This window comes from Psammomys obesus, unplaced genomic scaffold (assembly GCF_907164565.1).
Source record: "Psammomys obesus unplaced genomic scaffold, mPsaObe1.curated_primary_1811, whole genome shotgun sequence".
Lineage (NCBI taxonomy): Eukaryota > Metazoa > Chordata > Mammalia > Rodentia > Muridae > Psammomys > Psammomys obesus.
Window position 1 is genome coordinate 6,775,207 of NW_026590767.1, and position 18,284 is coordinate 6,793,490.

The 18,284-nt window shown below is 46.4% G+C and overlaps 1 protein-coding gene across 1 annotated transcript in view; it reads left to right on the plus strand.

The window, feature by feature from the left end:
• The window catches only part of Ptpre (protein tyrosine phosphatase receptor type E), a 145,854-nt gene that overhangs the window by 65,826 nt on the left and 61,744 nt on the right, over positions 1-18,284 (plus strand). Inside the window, exon 3 of the mRNA XM_055608922.1 lies at positions 1,552-1,618. The gene's annotated coding sequence lies outside the window, so the exon portion shown is untranslated. The remainder of the gene's footprint in view (positions 1-1,551; positions 1,619-18,284) is intronic.

The following is an 18,284-nucleotide window of genomic DNA, read 5'->3' on the forward strand; positions in this document are numbered from 1 at the left end:
TTCCATATTAATGTCATCACAGAATCAAGGCAGCTGTTTCCATCTTCTAAAGAGCCATAGAACTGGGCCTTGGTATGTGTAGGCAAAATACTGTATGTCAAAAGGCCTTCACTTTGTTGGCATCATCCTTGAATTTCCATTAGAAAAAGAAACTATACTAATACCGGCTTTCAAAAAAGAAAGCCAGTATTTGGGGAGAGTCTTTTACGCAAGGTTACCCCTTTGCTTTTTGTGTTTAACAATAAACTTAATAAAGTTCTTGCTGTGAAAATGGGAAGAGCTGAGTTCGTGTCCTAACAAGCATATGAAAAGCTGGGAGTGGAGCTTGAAATCCCAACATTGGGGAGGGAGAGACAAGCCAAACCCCTGGGACTCACTAGTCAGCTGCCCTAGGCAAAGCAGTGAGCCTCTGGCTCAGTGCGGGATCCTGTCCAAGCAAAGGGCAGAGAGCAATAGAGGAAGGCACCTGATGTAGACCCCTGGCCTCTTCACAGGCTCACACACATGCCCATGCACCCATGAACTGATACACACACATGGACCACACACACACACAAGACAAAAGACAAAACAATAGACTGGTAGAAGTAATTCTGTCACCCTTATCTGTGACCAAAGGCCTTTCATCTGGAGTATGTTACAGCTGGGTGGGTTCCTGTGGCCTGGAATCTAATGCAGTGGAATGTAAGAGTTAAGAATTTATGGGAGACAAATAATTAAGGCTTACGTACATTCTCCAGACTCAAGGAGCATCTCTGTTTTAAGACCTGAGGATGGCCATGACCAAGTGAAAACAAATATTGGCTCATGGAAATACCAAAGCGATGAAACAGCTGGGCATTCACCAGCTCACCCTCACTGATCTGTGCCTCACCCCTCCCATTTCAAATCATGATTAGTTTCTCCTCTGAGTCAATGCTTTTTGGTGGTGTTGGTGTGAATGGCCATGACAGCAGGACAATAACCTGAGATCTTCAAAGAATAGCTCCTGCCCCTGATCTTTGAGGTGGGGGTGCTGTTGGGTGGAAGTCTGGAGCGACTTAGGCAGGCAGAGCAGGAGCTGCCTGCCCTGATCCGGCCTTTGGACTCAGAGGAAGGAGCAAGAGTGAGTGTGCTCTGCACAGGAAAAAGGCACAGCTCTGTGAGGCGTGTGGCCCCTGTCCCCTGTGAGCCCTTTGCATGCACTTGGGCTTTCTGTTAGTTCCTGGCTCCTTGAGCTTCCTCCCAGATTAGTCGAGCTTCTGGAAGCAATGAGCAGTTCCTTCCACTGCTGACCCCTGGAAGCCATGAAAGCCCGGAGTGCACTCTGGGAACTGAGGGTGACTCATGGCCTTCCAGTCCTATCCCCTAGGGAGCTTCCACCTTTTTTGTCTACAAGTGCTTCCCAGAGGAGTCTGGTAGGAAGTCTATTGTCACACAGCAAGGCAGGCAATCCCCATCAGTCACCCTTTCCACCTGGAGGGAAAAAGGAACTTCGCTTTCCATATAAACTCCTGTCTCTGTCACCACACCCGTGGCAGACCCTGACATTCATCTCAAAATCCATTTCAGCTGACAGAGAAACATGGATTCCCCAGGGCCAGGATGGCTGCCATGCATCATCCCAGTCGGACAAGAGGTAAAGAGGGAACCCGAGGGGAGCCTTTCTTGTCATTTTGGATTTCTGTCATGCTTGCTTATCAGATAATTTCTAAAGTACCCAAAATTAATGTTAAAGAGTACTATCAAGGCTAAATGAAAATCAGCAAGTACCTCTGTTAATTTTGTCCAGCCCTGTGCAGAAAATCTGGGTTTGTTCCAGAGCCAGTTTGGTCCTTCAATAGCCCCAGCTGCCAGCCATGCACTGAGCCTTGCAGTGAGCTGTGTTTGTTTTGGGGTCTAGAGGGGTCTAGAGGGGTCTGGGGGCCATCATCTCACCAGCAATCAAAGGCGAAGTTACCCTTTATGCTGACCCAAACGATTTCCACCTATTTTATCACCAGGAGGGCCCTCTTGATACCATCTTTTGGGACTTGGGAAGTGGAACTGTAATTTAAAGTGGCACACTGAGAAAGGAGGAGGAGGTACCTGAAGCAGGGCACAGGTTTAAGATGTCTGTCTTTGGTGCAGGAGGCCAGGCCCCCATGTTCTGTGAGGTTTTTTTGTCCTTAGAACCCGAATGGTAGGAACAGATGCTATGAGCAACAACAGAAAAGCACTAGCTGCTGCTGCTGCTGCATGTGTTTGTGTGTGTGTGTGTGTGTGTGTGTGTATGTGTGTGTGTGTGTGTGTGTGTGTGTGTGTGTGTGTGTGTGAGAGAGAGAGAGAGAGAGAGAGAGAGAGAGAGAGAGACATCATTCACAGTGCAGTAGGGGGAAGAAAAATATGTATGAGTCCCATTGTGGGTATGAATTACAGGGAGAATTCTCAGACCCACTGACCTCTGAACTAGGAACAAGGTCAGGTGCCAAGTGGAAGGGCAGATACATAGTTGTGGGAACTTACTCTCAATGGCATCTCTACCAACAGAGTGTGTCTCACAGCAGTTGGGACATCAAGCAACAGATTAGATGGCATCTTTTCAAAACCTGCCAATCGAACTGACTTTTCAGAACCCAATATGATGTGAAGTTTAATACAGGGTATTTAAAATGTTAGAGGAAGGATCCTCATGGAATTGCTGAACAGAAAGGCTTAGCATCATGGGTTATTTGTATAGTTTAACAGAAATAAGCAAACACAAGAGGAAAGATTGGGTTTGTGCTGTTCAGTAGTGAGGGCTAATTGGTTCTCCGTGACCTTTTAAGAACATATTGATGATACTAGAATGTTAAACTGATTCCAGGCAACTCCCCAAATTGATCTACAATGATAAACAATGCAGATAAATGAGGCATAGAAGCTCATGCCTGTGATCCAGAATGTGGGAGGCTGATGCAGGAGGATTGCTGTGAGTTCAAGGCCAGTCTAGGCTATGTAGTGAGATGTGTGCCTGTTAAAGCTGCCACAGCTTCTAGTGGCAGATAAAAAACAACATTCTGATGTTGGTGAAAATTATTATTTGGAGATCAAGGCTTGGTTTGTTTCCTGTTTTGCTAAATGATTTAAAAATCAAATGCTTAAAGCTCAAATTTCATTTATTATAAGGTACATCCAATATAGGACACTTGACAGTTTGTATAGCATCCTCAAATTTATTATCTCATGTGGGCCTCATACATGCTTGGAAACAGTCTGGGTGTGCTTTGCCACCTCCACCAGAACAGGCACTGCAGAGATAATCAATGAGTAAGAGCTGCACAAGTTTGAAGACCTGAGTTCAAATCCCCATTTACCACATAAAAAATCAGGTGTAGTCTTATATCTGTAACCCCAATGCAGGGCAGAGACATCTCTGTGGCATGTTGCCTCCACACTCAAAAAGAAACTGTCTCGGAATAAGGCAGAGAGTAGTAGAACAGAATAACCGAGGCTCTCTTCTGGCCTCTGCTCCTACATCAATCCACATGCACGCGCGCGCACACACACACACACACACACACACACACACACACACACAGACTGACCGACCGAGTGACTGACCCAAGCTGAAGAAGCAAGTCAACAGAATAGGCAGTAAGATCTGTGGGAGCTAGCAACCTGGTAACATTACAGTTTGCATGCCCCCCCCCGTGTGTGTGTGTGTGTGTGTGTGTGTGTGTGTGTGTGTGTGTGCATTCACATATGGTGCAGGTACCCAAGGGGGGCAGAGGCGTCCTGTGTAGCTAGCTCTATAGGCAATTATGAGACATCTGACATGGGTGCTGGAAACTGCTCAGGTCCTCGGCAAGAACATCATTCATGCTCTTAACCTACCGAGCCCTTCCTCCAGTCCCCATATGTGTTCCCTTGAACAAGAACTATGTGCCGTTTCCTATAGCAGACCAATAAATCAATCACAGAGTTGTTTGAAATCCATTAAAGAATATCAATGCATCCTTCCAGTGTCCCTCTAACTGGCAGAGTCCCTCTCTTCCTTAATCACCAGTCAGTTCTCCTGCTCATCACCCGAGAGGTGAGGTCATATATGATGAAAGAAAGGATTCCATTATGAAAAATATTATTCTACAGATGTGCAAGCCCGCAGAGCACACTGACAAATCAAGATGTTCTCTGGGTTGCACCCGTGGCTGGTGGGTGGATCACTGGAGTTTGGAACAACCTTGTGACCATCAAGTTGATATTGGCCTGGGTTCCCAAAGATTTCCACGTGTTATCTGCTAACCAAATTCAGCTTTCTAATCTCTTTTCACACCCTACCCAGGTTTCCTTCCAGCACAGCCTGTCCACTCCCTCACTAATGTTTATCAGTATCTCCTGCAGGCTCAGGGCAGTATACAGTTTTTGTAGGTTTTGTTTTGTTTGTAAGTGCCGTGGGGGCCTGGGGAGAGGACTTACTCAGTATGGTGCCTGCTGTGCAGACATGAAGACCTGAGTTTGTATCTTTGGCACTCATAGAAAAGCTGGCTGTGGTGGCACACAAGTATAATCTGAGCCCCTGGGAGGCAGAGACAAGAGGATTCCTGAGCCAGCCAGTCTAGACAAATCAGTGAGCCCCGGGTTCAGTGAGAGACTGTGTCTCAGGAAATAGATAGATGGAGAGCTAGATAGATAAAAATAAGGTGACGTGTGACTGAGGAAGACCCTTGACCACATGAGCAGAAGCTTCCACCATACCCTCATACACATTCATGCATACACATGCTCACACAGGCGCACACACATACACGCATGAACACCCCTCCCCCAACACACACACACATTAAAACAGAAACAAGTGTTAGGTTCTAGGTCTGATTTAGTTTGCAAGGCTAATGTCTGAGGCCTTGCTCTAGCAAGAACGAATGTGGGCTCTCTGCAGGAGCTTAGAGGAGACCTGGACAAAGGCTCCAGGTAAGCCAGTGCAGACCAGTTCTCTGATAATTTGGTGGTTTTGTTTGAGAGAGCCAAATGACTTAGATTTGTTTCTTTGCCCCTGTGTCACAGCTTCCTGTCTAAAGGAATGACTGGGCAAGGATTTTTACAAAGGTCTCTTTAAGACAAAGTTTTGTGATAGATAGCTGGATTTGGGCTGATGACAGAGGTCCCCAGCAGACAGCGACTGCTGTGATCAGCCATGACTGTGGACTGTGATGTTAGTCCTCTTTCCCACTGGGGTGTTTTGTAAATTATTATCTTTGTGTTGATAATCTGTGTTTTGACAGCAGCTGTCCTGTGGCCCTTCTCTCTGCTCACTTCTATTTGTTCCAGTCTGTGAAAAAGAGAGAGAGAGAGAGAGAGAGAGAGAGAGACGTAAGGAAGGTTTTGTTAATGGAAAACTTTTAGTTGAAAAGCAGTCAGTTTTCTTCCCATTCTGCCACTAACCGGCAAGAAGAAAAGGCAAATTATGGGGCTCCGTGAACTTCCATTTTACAAAGTAGACCCGGGGCTGCAGCTGGGCAGTTAAGGGTTTGCTCAGTGTGCAGAAGGTTCATGGGCTTCCGCCCCAGCAATGCAGAGCAAAAGGGTGGCTCCCCACCGTCCTGAGAGCCAGCCTATGGAATCAGGAATCATTCTTGGAGCCACAAGGTGTTTCATTTCATTTGTCAATGTGGCTCACTGAGAAGCCCAATTAATATGCCTAGAAACCATAGACACCCAGTATGGCCCTGCCCCACCCCCAGATGATTGGTGAATTTGGAAGAGGTCAGATTAAAAAAAAAAATGCATATTGTTGAGATGTTAGAAGTTCCTAACACACACCATCAGTCCCAGGAATCTCTAGTTCACAAACCTATTTCGGCTTCCTTCCAAAATGAAGCCAGCACTGACATTCTCTTCTGCTGTTTCCTGTTGTGGGCGGATTGATTTAATTTTTAATGAGTGATTCACTGTCCGTGGCCGTGTGTTTTCCTCCTGCCGAGCTGACTATTAAGTCATGTTTCCTTTAAAACATTATTTTTGATATCAACTGAGCAATGTGGTGCTCAGCTGTGGCGACAAAGGGACACAGTCATGTCCCTGAAGGGATGGCATTTAACCTGCCCCGGGAAATGACAGCTGCGTGACTGTGATGTTCTCCAAAAAGGAGACTACCTCTTAAACACCCAATCTGTTTCTTTTATCACAGTGTTTTTCAAAGAGCAGTTTTCAGGGTTTCTACTGTTAATCTGGAGACCCTTGGAAAGCCTCCTGTTAGGCATCCCTAATGGAAAGCCTGGCCAGAGCATCTGTTCCCCATGTTTGTAGCTCTTCCTCCATGTCTGTTATTCGCCCTGTGTGTCTGCTCCATCTGCTCTGCTAGGTCATGACACCAGAAGTACCCTGATTCCCAAGAGCAGCCCCTCTTCTCTTCGGCCCCCTCTTACCGAACTCTCACCCAGTGCCACTCCTATATGAGCTTACCAAAGTGTGGACCACCCTGGCCTTCTGAGGAGACTCTCCTTCCTGGTCTGAGCACTGAGGCCAGGATAAGCAGTCACAGCTTTCCCCTACAGCCAAACCAGTGAGAGCCCAGAGTCATGTTTAACAGTGATACCTATGGACTTGGGAATCCATGAGGGTGATAAACGCAGCCACCAAGGGGCTCACAGAGGCAGCAGGAAGATGAACAGGACAAGTGGCCAGCTAGATGGGGTAGGTTATGAAGAAACAGTGGCAGGTGCAGCAATGAGGGCCAGTGAGATGACTCAGCAGGTAAAGCCACTTACCTCAAAGCCTGACGAAGGGAGTTTGGTGGCACATGATGAAAGGAGGGAGCCAACTCCTCCAACTTATTTATCTTTTGACACACACACACACACACACACACACACACACACACACACACACACACACATTGATATGCATACACACTAAATGTTTGTAAAGAACCAGAGTAAATGTTATTAATAAGACAATTGAAAAGAAGCTATAGCTGTACTTCAGTGGAAACAATGGACCAGAAAGGTGAAGAGTCCTAAAACTACAAAAGGATCAGTGGAGGGCATCCTGCTTTGAAAATGATCCGCTTTTTGTTTATTTGGTGCTGGGGGATTGATACCAGGGCCTCACACGCCCTAGGCAAGAGTTCTATTACTGAGCTCCTCCCACCATTCCCTTCGCCCAATACGCCAATCTGTCCTTGACCATGAGTCTGGGCTCAGGAGGTGCTGGTGGAGAGCAGAGGAGACAGGTGTGCCCGCTGGAGCCCAGGAGACACATGTACACTCTAACAGAGACACAGCTGCAGCAACAAACAACCTTCCTCCCTGAGCTGATCTACCTGCATCTAAAACCCAAGTACTGCAGCAGAAATCCAGAGGCCTCATCAGGGAAGCAAATGCTGAGTTGGAAACCTGAGGTCCTCCTAAAAAGCCTAGGGAACCATGGGAACCACAACTGAATCTAGATCTGTACCACAAGCCCAAGAGACGGTTAGAAAAGCAACTGACGGGAGATCCTCTTCCACAACGCTAACCCCTGGTTAGAGAGCCACGCCTCCATTCCAGACGGCTGTTAGCAGTCACGTGGACATCAGCCTCCATCTTTCACCCAAGTGTGCTGACCTTCTAAATTTCTTAGGGATTAGAAGTGAGACTTGTTTTATTTTGGTTGGGCTCGGTGCACTCTCTGAATTTGTCTATTATGCGTATAGCTGTGTCCTTGTGATGTGTTTTTGTATTTTAATTGGAAAGCCAGTAGCCATGAGGGTTAAAGGAATGGACAACCTGCTACTTCCAACCTAGATTTGGCAAAAGACAAAGTCCTGTCAGGAATCTAAAATACAGGGCTGAATGTCTGATGTCCTCAGGCCAACAGTCAAAGGTGTCCTTTAAGGTCATTGCTGAAAGAGAATGAAATACCCCAGGGAGCGAGAAGGCAAACCCCAGGACATTGGCCCACTGACACAGAACCAGCAGTGCAGCTGAAGGAAATGCTTATTTTTCTATTTCCTGTTTCCTACTCAATCCACATATTCTATACTATGTGACTCATAACTTAAATCATGCTTGGTCGGATCACTGCCTCGGGGCAGAGGAACATCTATTTTATCCCATCTGACGGTGACATGAGAGTAAGGGCCATCACTGGTGAATGAACTCATTGTCTTTGAGTCCCCAGGAGTTGCCCGGAACCTAGCAGATCTGAGAAAACTTGAAAACTAATCTGTGAATATGTGAACAAATGAGCAGACTGGCATGGGGAGAGGGCATTCTTTCCCCAGCCCAGGGCAGCACTCACCGTGAATAAGGCAGACATGCATCAAATGCCGGGTCACTTGATCAAAGAGCAGTGAAGAAAAGCTTCTTTCTTTTCTGTTTTCCCTCTGGACCCGTCCTAATCGCTTTTGTTTTGTTTGTTTTACTTCTCTTTAATATCATACTCCCTCAGGCATTGGAGTACTCTCAGGCCTTAGACTTGGCAGGAGGAAGGAGGCCACACAACCTCCACTTTCTTATGCCTGTTTTCTGCAGGGCAATTAGGGGAGGGGCAGGCAGTAGAAGATGGACCACAGGGAGTGTGGACCTGGTGTGGATCAAGACATCAAGTTCCTAGAATGTGTACCACTGCCCTTTTTACCTGCAAAATACAGACTCAAAAGATAACAGATTTAGAGTGGGTTTCAAAGCAACCATTCAGAGGCTTAGGCCTCCAGACAGGGCTCTCCTGTGTAGGACCGGAGGGAGTTCCCTGATCACACACCCCCTGGAGCCAGCACTGGGAGCGCAGAGTTGGGGGTCAGCTGGCTGTGTGCTCACCCATGGGGATGTTAGAAACAAGAGCATGTGTCCTTTGCAGTTAGAGTCTAGTAGCCCCTGATTCCCTATCTGTTTCTGGAAAAGTCTTCCCTGTCCAGTCACACCCAAAGCCCAGTGCTGATGCTCTGCCTCCCCGACCTACAACTTTATGCTATCATGGAAACGCATTCCACTCTTTAGACCTCTTGTATTTGTCTATCCTTTCCTCACGAAACTACAGGCCTTCAAGACAGATTTTTTTTCCTTGTTCTCTCTCTGTCTTTCTCTTACACACACACACACACACACACACACACACACACACAGATACCACATGCTGATGGCAATAGCGTACCCAGGGAATCAGGGAAGAAAGAACGAAAGAAAGAACGAAAGAACGAAAGAAAGAAAGAAAGAAAGAAAGGAAGGAAGGAAGGAAGGAAGGAAGGAAGAAAGAAAGATAGAAAGAAATTAACTAACACCTCATGTGTCTTGAGCAATTTTCAGCGGTCCTTGTCAGTACCACCTGTGACCTCTTTGGAGGATACAGCCAAGTTTACTGTGCTGTTTGTGACTGTGCAGGCCGGAGTCAGGTGGGCATGTTGGTGCTTCCAGGTCTTTTCGCTCGATCACAAGGAAGCACCCCGCTCTGGTTTTGTGCCAGCATCCATGCCAATCAGTCCAGTACTACACTTTTCAGTTCAACTTGGAGCTTTGATGCCACTTGTCTTGCCAACTCCCACTTCCACAGTTTCAAAGAGCTAATCGATGCACCCGATGATCAAAGCTGCTTACTAGCATTGAGCTCCTGTGTCTTGATGTGTTTAGTTGCTTGAACCTGTGTCCAAAAATGAGGCCCTGGAACCATCTGGGGGTTTCATCTAACAAAGAGAATGAGCCTCCTCTTGGCACCAGTGCTGTGGTCTCTTTCCATGCTGGCAGGGTGTAGCTGCTGGCAGGAGAGGCCTCCAGAGCACGATGGCTCTAACAGCATGCAGCAAGCTCTCAACATCTCTCTTAGAGCGGAATGGTGGAGAACTACACCACTGGGCAACTGTGTGGGGAGTAACTGAAGGTGACCCCACTTTCCTGGTAGAGGGAGGAGGAGGGGGATAAGAAGGCTCAGTTTTCAAATATGGTGCCCATGTTAGGTGGCTCATAGCCACCTAGAATTCTAGCTCCAAGGGATCCAGTGCCCCCTTCTGGCCTCCAAGGTTAGCTGCACTCATGTAAACACACACAGACACACACACACACACACACACACACACACACACACACAAGCATGCACACACGATTAAAAGTGTAATAAAATCTTTAAATATACATTAAATGTTCAAAAAGAGGTTTCAGTTATGTTCTCAAGGCCTGCATATTTTCAAGGTCATAGATGCCAAAGAGCAGCACAAAGTTGCCAATGATGGCTAATCACTGAACATGAGTTGTAGAATTGGACAGTACTAATGGCTTCCATGATTTAATTAGCAGCATCTGCAATTGGTTATTTTAAGCTACATGGAAACCTAGTTGCCGATGATGCTGCAACATTCATTTATTATTTTTTGAAGGGAATAACAGGTAGCTACAGTAAGCACCCCCTACGTTCACTGAGTGTCAAAGGAAAATAGTCCATTTATAAACCTAATCATCCCTCCTTGGCTCCCTTAACATTCTGTCCATGTTTATTCTAGCCACACATGCACACACTAAAAAGTCATCTTAGCTTACCTTGAACCAAATGGATTTGACCTCTATTTATAAAATGTGTCTTAGCATGAAAGAGGGAGCTTTCTTTCGGAGTTCAGCAAGCCATCTGCCTCTGGCTTGTTCCTGTGTTAGATGTCAGCCTTGGGGTGAGTCTCATTTCGCTTGGAAAATTCATGTCGTGGACATCCTGTTGCCAGGAATCCGTGTGATTGACTTTTCATTTCAGAGTGATGTCAAGGCCCGTGTTATTCCCAGAGTGGACATAGAGTGGTGAATGATATCTAATTATTTGGAAAGGAGTAGGTTCTTGAAGGATGTGCTGTGTTGGGAGCTTCTGTTGCCTGGCAACTTGTGACTTTACCGGTATGTCACCAAAGACATTTTAAAGGGCTAGAGACACACATGGAGACAACTGCATGTTAAGAAGAGAACCTGCTTCTACCATAGAAAGTAAATACTAAAGAACAGGTGGGGGTGGGAGCTGGGGGCAGAGCGCATGCCCAGACACAGCTGTGAAAGGGGCAGGTTAGCCCCATTTTTCCCATCTTTCTAACTGTTGTGTTAAAGTCTACTCGAAATGCGTTCTCTCTCTCTCCCTCTCTCTTTCTCTCTTTGTCTCTCTCTCCCCGTGTATGTGTGTGTGCGCTCTCTCGTATGTATGTATGTATGTGTGTGTGTTTATACTTCGTGCAGATGCCTGTGCCTGAACTCGTGTGAAGGCAGGTGGATATTGGGGGGGGGGTCTATCATTCTCTACTTCCTTTCTTTTTTTCTTTCCTTCTTTTCTTGTCTTTTGGCAGTGTCTTTCACTGAACCTGGAGCTCAGCGTTTCAGCTAGACTGGCTGGTCAGGGAGCCCCAGGATCCATGTGTCTCCACCCTCCCAGCCAGCACTAGAGTTCCAGACCAGCGCTACATCTGGTCTCTCTACATGGGTATTGGGATTCAAACTCAGGATCTCCTGCTTGCACAGCAAGTCATTTACTCACTGAGCCATCTCTCTAGCTTCATCAGATGCCTCCTTTCCAAGTGTAAGGTCTGCTTCTGAATATATCTGCCTATGGCTTCCTTTTGCTCTATCTGAACCACTGAAACAGAGGATAGTTTGATAAACACCTGACTGTCCAGTTCATGACCTGAGCGCCCACTTCTGTTCTCAGCCTTGCTCCCTGTCAGAAGCCGTGCTCATGAAAACATGTCTAATGACGAGGAAGGAGGCAGGCTGTTTGGCCAGATGCAGGGCTGGCGTGCTAGGCTGCTGTGAATTACTGTAAATGTCTCAACCCTCATTTCTTTTTGGGGTGGGTGTTGTAAGAAGTGTGTCCATTTATGAAGGCAGCCTGCATCTGAGGTCCCCGCAGCATTCTTTCCTATGTGGAGAATGTTTTCTTTGTGTTTCTAAAACAACAAAACTTCTCAGTCTGCAATTGTGCCATGGGGAGAGGACTCAGGAAAAGGATGTGAGCAACACAAAGCAAAAATGAAAGAAAGTAAGAAAGTAAGAGAGAGAGAGAGAAAAAGCTCCCACAACTAAAATGATTCAAATTGGTTTAACTTAATTTCCATCAAACTTAGATTTAATGTTTTCCTTATTGGAATTCTGCTTCACAATTACCTGCTTTTTTCAAATATCAGGTATCCAATATCCAAGCCCCACAGTATTGCTCCCTTTTTTAATAACTCCTCCTGTGGGAGTAGAAGCTGGCTACTCTTCCTGATTGGCAGGAAGAGTAAAGGGAGGCTCTCAGTGGCCACTCTCAAGGTAGATCCCCCTGCCCTCTGTAGTTGCTGTTGGGCTAAGGCATTAGAACTCTACCCAAAAGCTGAATCCCTGGGTTAGACACTCAAAGGATCAGTGTCCTAGAGTTCAAGTCCAGTTCAGCCTTTGAGTGGCTCATCTCTCAAGAAGGCAGGACACTAAAGGCTGAGAAGTACAATAATCTTCATATTTCTTAAGGTAGAGTTCTTGACACAGACTGAGGTGTGTGTGTGTGTGTGTGTGTGTGTGTGTGTGTGTGTGTGTGAGAGAGAGAGAGAGAGAGAGAGAGAGAGAGAGACAGAGACAGAGAGAGACAGAGAGAGACAGAGAGAGACTGAGTGCAATGGGGAAAACCAAGCCTATTCATTGAAAAGTGTTGATGTGCAATGGGGGAAGCAAGCTTATTCACTGAAGAGTGTGTGATGGATAGTTTTAAATATTAACTCGCCACAGTTTAAAATCACTTGAGAAGAGAACCTTCATTGAAGAATTGTCTAGATTAAATTGATCTGTGAGGTTTGTCTTGATTCTTAGTTGTCATAGAAGACCCATCCCATTGTGGGTGGCACCATTCCCTAGGCTGGTCTCTGAACTGTGTAAGAGGAGAAAAGGCTATCTGAGCAAAAGAAACAAGCAGATAGCATGGGTATTTGTTCTTCTCTGCTCTTCACTGTGGATGTGATGTGACTAGGGCCTTGAGTTTCTGCCTTAACTTTTCCTTAGTGATGGGACTGTAACCCAGAATTGTAAGCCTAATAAGCCTTTTTCTCTTCTAAGATGCTTTTGGTCAGGGTGCTTTATCACAGCAACAGGAATAAAACTAGAGCTGACTGAATAAGGAGGATTTTCCAACAAGAAAACACGTAGCTAGCTACTCCTTCTTATTTCATTGCTTCTCCTGTTTAAAAACTATTTCTCATATTATCAATGGTGGTGCTAATGTCCTCCCTAACCATTTAATGCAGGGACTAAGTTGATGCACTTCAAGATGTTACTTCCTTTTCTAAGTCCCACTGCATCCATCACATTTATGCCAGCATGCACACTCATGGTCCTCTGAGCTGCCCTTCAACGCTGTGGGATGGAGCTAAGAGTCCACTTAATGATGTTGTACATGACGAGGTGTTTGTTTTCAGAAAAGCCTGTGCCATGTGAAGCAAATGGCTTGATTTAAGTGTGTGGTGTGACTGCGATTGCGAACTGAACACACAGCAGCAATACTGCAGCAATCACCATGGCAACCAGTGGAAATAATGGCCCCCTTTGGGAATAAAAGGGATCTCAGATCCCCTTGCAATCAGCAGTGTTGGTGGTTTGCAGTAGAGGTGGTTTTCAGTGATTGCTTCAGACTTCTTTTACAGACAGAAAATGAATGGGCAAGAGAATTCTCAGAAAATAAATGGATTTACAGACAACCCATGTGATAATATAAGCCATGGAGGAAAGCAAGACAGCCACTCAGTAAGTGCCTGAGGCAGCCCATCCACAAGGCTGTTCCCTGGCCATTAGAAGTCTGTTCCCTGTCCCTGCCACACAGAATGATTCTGGACAACCCCTGTTGGCCTATGTGGTCACCAGAGACTTGGTACATTTTTTTTTTTAATGGAGGCAGAAATACTAGTGAGCTAAAGCTAAAGGAAACAGAGCACATAAATATGCAGTGTCGCCATGGAACGTGGAAAAACACTCAGTGCACAGTACTTCAGATTCTCGGGATAAAATTAAAACGAGTGCCTAGATTGCTCGAAAGAATGGTAATAGTCTTTCAATATAAAACTGTAGGATACTGGAGTGAGCGGCTCTCCTGGAAGGATTCACTGCAGGTGTCAGGGGCATCCCTGTTTTCTCTGCCAAGCCTGATGCTGCATTAGAACTGTCCGTTCACATTTGGGGTGTGCCAGCATTACTGCCCCGAGATGCGGTTTTCTTGTGGAATCTGAAATAAAGACCTTATCTGAAGAACGCTCCACTCTATCACAGAGGAAGAATGGCTCCCTCAGAGGAGATGGTCCAGCCTTCCAGATAGCAGGATGAGAAGTAAAATCAAGAGCTTATTTCTCATTTTACTTTAGGATGTGCTGTGGGAGAGGTGAGAGATGATTCTGATATGAGAAATTGTCTCTCCAAGGTCATGTCGTGCCTGGAATAGACGTGTTTTCTAAGCTGAGGGGAGTGGGAGCTGTAAGTCAATGGATGGATGGAGAGTTTCAGTTTTGGCAAGGTGCCCTAAGCCCAAGATACTTCACTGTCTATTATCAGATCAAGCATCTGTTAAAAGCGTAATCCTGATTTAAAAGTGCGCATTACAATAAAAGGAAAAACTGCTGGATCACACTCAAGGAAAAACACTAACCGTGTCCCTAGGAGGCTCCTGGCCTCATGTCTTCTTCACTCTGTGTGGCAGTTCAGCGAGCTTGGCACAGAGAGCACCCTTTGAAGATGAACTGCGAGCACTGACTTTCATTTGAGAGCTGAGTCAAAACCCCAAGGGGAACTCATGACAGACCTTTCGTTGTGTCCCGGGGACTGTGAATCCAGCCTGTCCTGGGAGTGGGGACTTCTCGAGGTCCACTCCTCTCTAAGCTTGGTAGGTAGAAGGCTTCTAACCACTGTTGGTGCTGTCCACTAGGGTGGCCCTGTATTTTATTTTATGGCATCTTTTCTTCTTTTTTTATTAACTTCTTTTTTTTTTAATTAAAACTTCTTTTAAAAAATCAGAGTGATGCTGTGAATGTTGAATTTATTTTGAAGCATTTATTTCAATAAATACTCCATTTTGTAAATTCTCCCTCCTGTATTTTTGCTCTGGTTTCACTTTAAGACAGGGTCTTATATATCTCTGAGTGGCTTGGAACTCACTATGTAGACCATGATGACCTCTGTCTTCTAGGGTTCAAGGCATATGCACCATCACAACCAGCCCTGGTTTCTGGTGACAGTGCAAGTACCAGCAGCCAGCCACCTCCAAGGAAAATAACAAGGGGAACATCTGAAAACAAAAAACAAAAACAAACAAAAAAAGAGTGCCTTGTGCCTCCATAGCCTGCTTGGGGACCCTCATGTGCTTGGGAACATGGGTTTGAAGGAATGGAAGGAATTGAGTAGGTAGTATTCATAGACGTGCAATACAGGCGGGAAAGGAGATTTCCAGAATGTCCTTTCCATTACTGCTTCACGTTGTGAGACATATGCTTTGTTGTTGTTTGTTTGTGTTTTGTTGTTTGTTTTTCTTGTGTTTTGTTGTTTCAGGATACAGTTTCTCTGTGTTACCTTGGCTGTTCTGGACTCACTTCGTAGACCAGGCTGGCCTCGAACTTGCAGAGATCCGCCTGCCTCTGCCTTCCCGAGTGCTGGGATTACAAGAGTGCATCACCGCACCTGGCTCAACATATGGCTTTTCAACCAGTTTTAAGTTACTATCTAATGTTGGTACTCAGTAGCGCAGAAACTTCACGGCCGTTCTATTTCATTGTGTGCAGACCTCAAGTTCTCAGCACTATGCAGATAAGACATGACTGTTGGTGCCTTCTTGTTCCCATAGATTGCTATCTCACATGTAAGCGATTTCTCCTGAGCGGGAAGTGTTAAGAACCACACGTCAGCTGAGTGTTGGTGGCACACGCCTTTAATCCCAGCGCCTGGGAAGTAGAGGCAGGTGGATCTGTGGTCTACAGAATGAGATCCAGGACAGCCAGAGCTGCCCAGAGAAACCCTTTCTCCAGCAAACAAACAAAACAACACACTCACACAAAACAAACGTCCGTTAAGCTAAGAGGAGAGGTTTAGCCTTTTGGACAAACATATTTGGACTGAGATGAAAATGTTGAAGGTGGTCTAGGAACATGAAGTGGAGTGAGACACGATTTGAAATTTCCTCACTGGAAGAGGAGGGGTTATGTTGTTGTTTATTTGTTTTTGTTGTTTTGGATTTTTCCGTTTGATTTTTGGTTTGTTTTCCCTAGCTGAACTGATTCCTCCTCCTCCTCCTCCTCTTCCTCCTCTTCCTCCTCTTCCTTCTCTTCATCCTCTTCCTTCTCCTTTTTTAAAGCATACTGCTTATGGCTTAAGACTATATTCTTTTGACTGAATAGCATACGTTCTAACGGAAACTATTTGCAAAGTGTTCAGATTGCTTTTTAAATTGCTAATGATACTGCCGTGTGGGTAAGCACAGACTGCGGCTTACCTGTGAAGTGTTTCCGGGGCTTATGAGATCAGCCTTCCTGCTGAGAATAAACACCAGGTTTCCTTTTACATGGTAGTTCCTTTAAATCAGGTTATTGGTGAACCCCAGTCTTTACCCTACAAAGCTGAAAAAGCATTACAACCTCTTGGCTCTCCACCCAAGGTCTTAGCTGTGTTCATGGTGCACTCTCAGAATTCTGCTAGAATTCATGGAGGTCGCTGTCCAAAAATACAGAACACCTGTAGTGGTATCTGTAGTTCGATTTAATGTGTGCCCTACTGTGTTGGATGTTTGCAAAGGCTGGGCAGGACAACAGGATGAGACAAGACTTCTCTTCCCTACCTGTCAGCTTGGGATCCGTGGAAGCTGCTCTGTGTTAAAGAGAAGCCTCGGGGTGTGCACCCAGGAGTGTGAGTGCCGATCGGGTGTGAGGGTTTGCGTGTGCATCCACTGTGATGCAGAACAGACACAAAGCTGAGGAGGTGTTACATAAAAATTAGAAAGGCTTAAGAAATGTTGACTTGAAAAATTCACTTGCAAAGACTGGCTTGGTCAGTTAGTGTGCTAAAGAAAAGCTCACAGAGTAAACTGAGCACTGGTGAAATGCCAGAACTTTCTTTGCAAGATACTGTATCCAGCGTATAGGTGGATGGATCTGGGATGTTTCTCCTTTTTTTTTTTTTTTTTTAATGGCTCCTGAAATCCTGCCCCCAGAATCACTTCTCCAGAGGCTTTTCAGCATTGCTGCATGAACTTGGATGCCTCGCACCCCTGCACTCCAGACAGGCTTCACAGACTTGGGGCTGTCACCTCTGCTCAGGGCTGGCCCTTGAGGAGACACTCTCACTATAGACTGTGTGCTCTACATCCTAGTGCTCTGAAACTCCTGAGGGTGCTGAAGTTCTGGGATGGGGTGGGGTGGGGTGGGGACAATAGTCACAGTGGAAAAAAACAGCCACATTTCAGTGGTCAGACAGGAGGCAGCTCCATGATGGTCTGTCCTGAGCTTCTGTGTACATTGCCAGGGCTCTGAGGGTCCTGGCTTCTCTTTTCTGTCCTCCACAAATAAGCTGGTGCGGAAGGGGCAGTGGGAGCCAGCGCTCCCTCTCGTCTGCTCTCCGCAGGCTGAAGGGCAGCCCTGCCCCAGCTGCTGTACCCAGCAGAGCCTGGCTGCTGGAAAGCTAGCTGTGCTGAGGGCGGAACTCCAGCTCTTGGCAGCCAAATGCTCAACAGAATGCCTCCAAAATCCACGGTGGATGTGCCCCGGATTGGAAGGGCAAGCTGTGGCTGTAAAATTGGCAGCTAAGCCTGGGCTGTTCCTAAGTGCTCAGTTTATCAACCTCAGGGCTATAGGTGAGTTGGGAACAGAGATGCCATCCAGAGGGGGAAGTGGGGGAGGAAACTTCAAAGACTCCCATAGGTAAAGGCAGCACTCTGCAAGGAAAAGTTGGTGGTGAGCATTACATTCTAGTTCCAGGGGTCCCAACAGCTAGGGACAGGTGGGATTGGGGCACTGCCAAGAAAAGAACTGTGCGTGCAGGGAGGGCAGCCGCCCACGCTCGCTCAGCAATTGCCCCTCTTTGGACATTCTGTGCAACACAGGGGACATGCCCAGGCAGCTGAGTCAGTGGATGCAGATGGGTGGACGAATGGAGCTATATCATGTCTCTCTGCAGTACTGGGGCACCCTGAGTCTCATCTCTTCACACACATTTGAGAACATCCTCCATCCTCACGGATGAAGAAGCAGAGTGGCCTTCCGGTCGGATGCCAGGTTCCTGTCCTAGCTTGACACTTTCTTGCTGAGAGGTAAAGGTGACCTCTATAAGGTACCCTGTACTTGCCTAATGCCTCTTGCATGGCATTCAGCGGGACAGTGCCTGTGAACAGGCTCGCAGTGCATGGCTCTGAGGGTG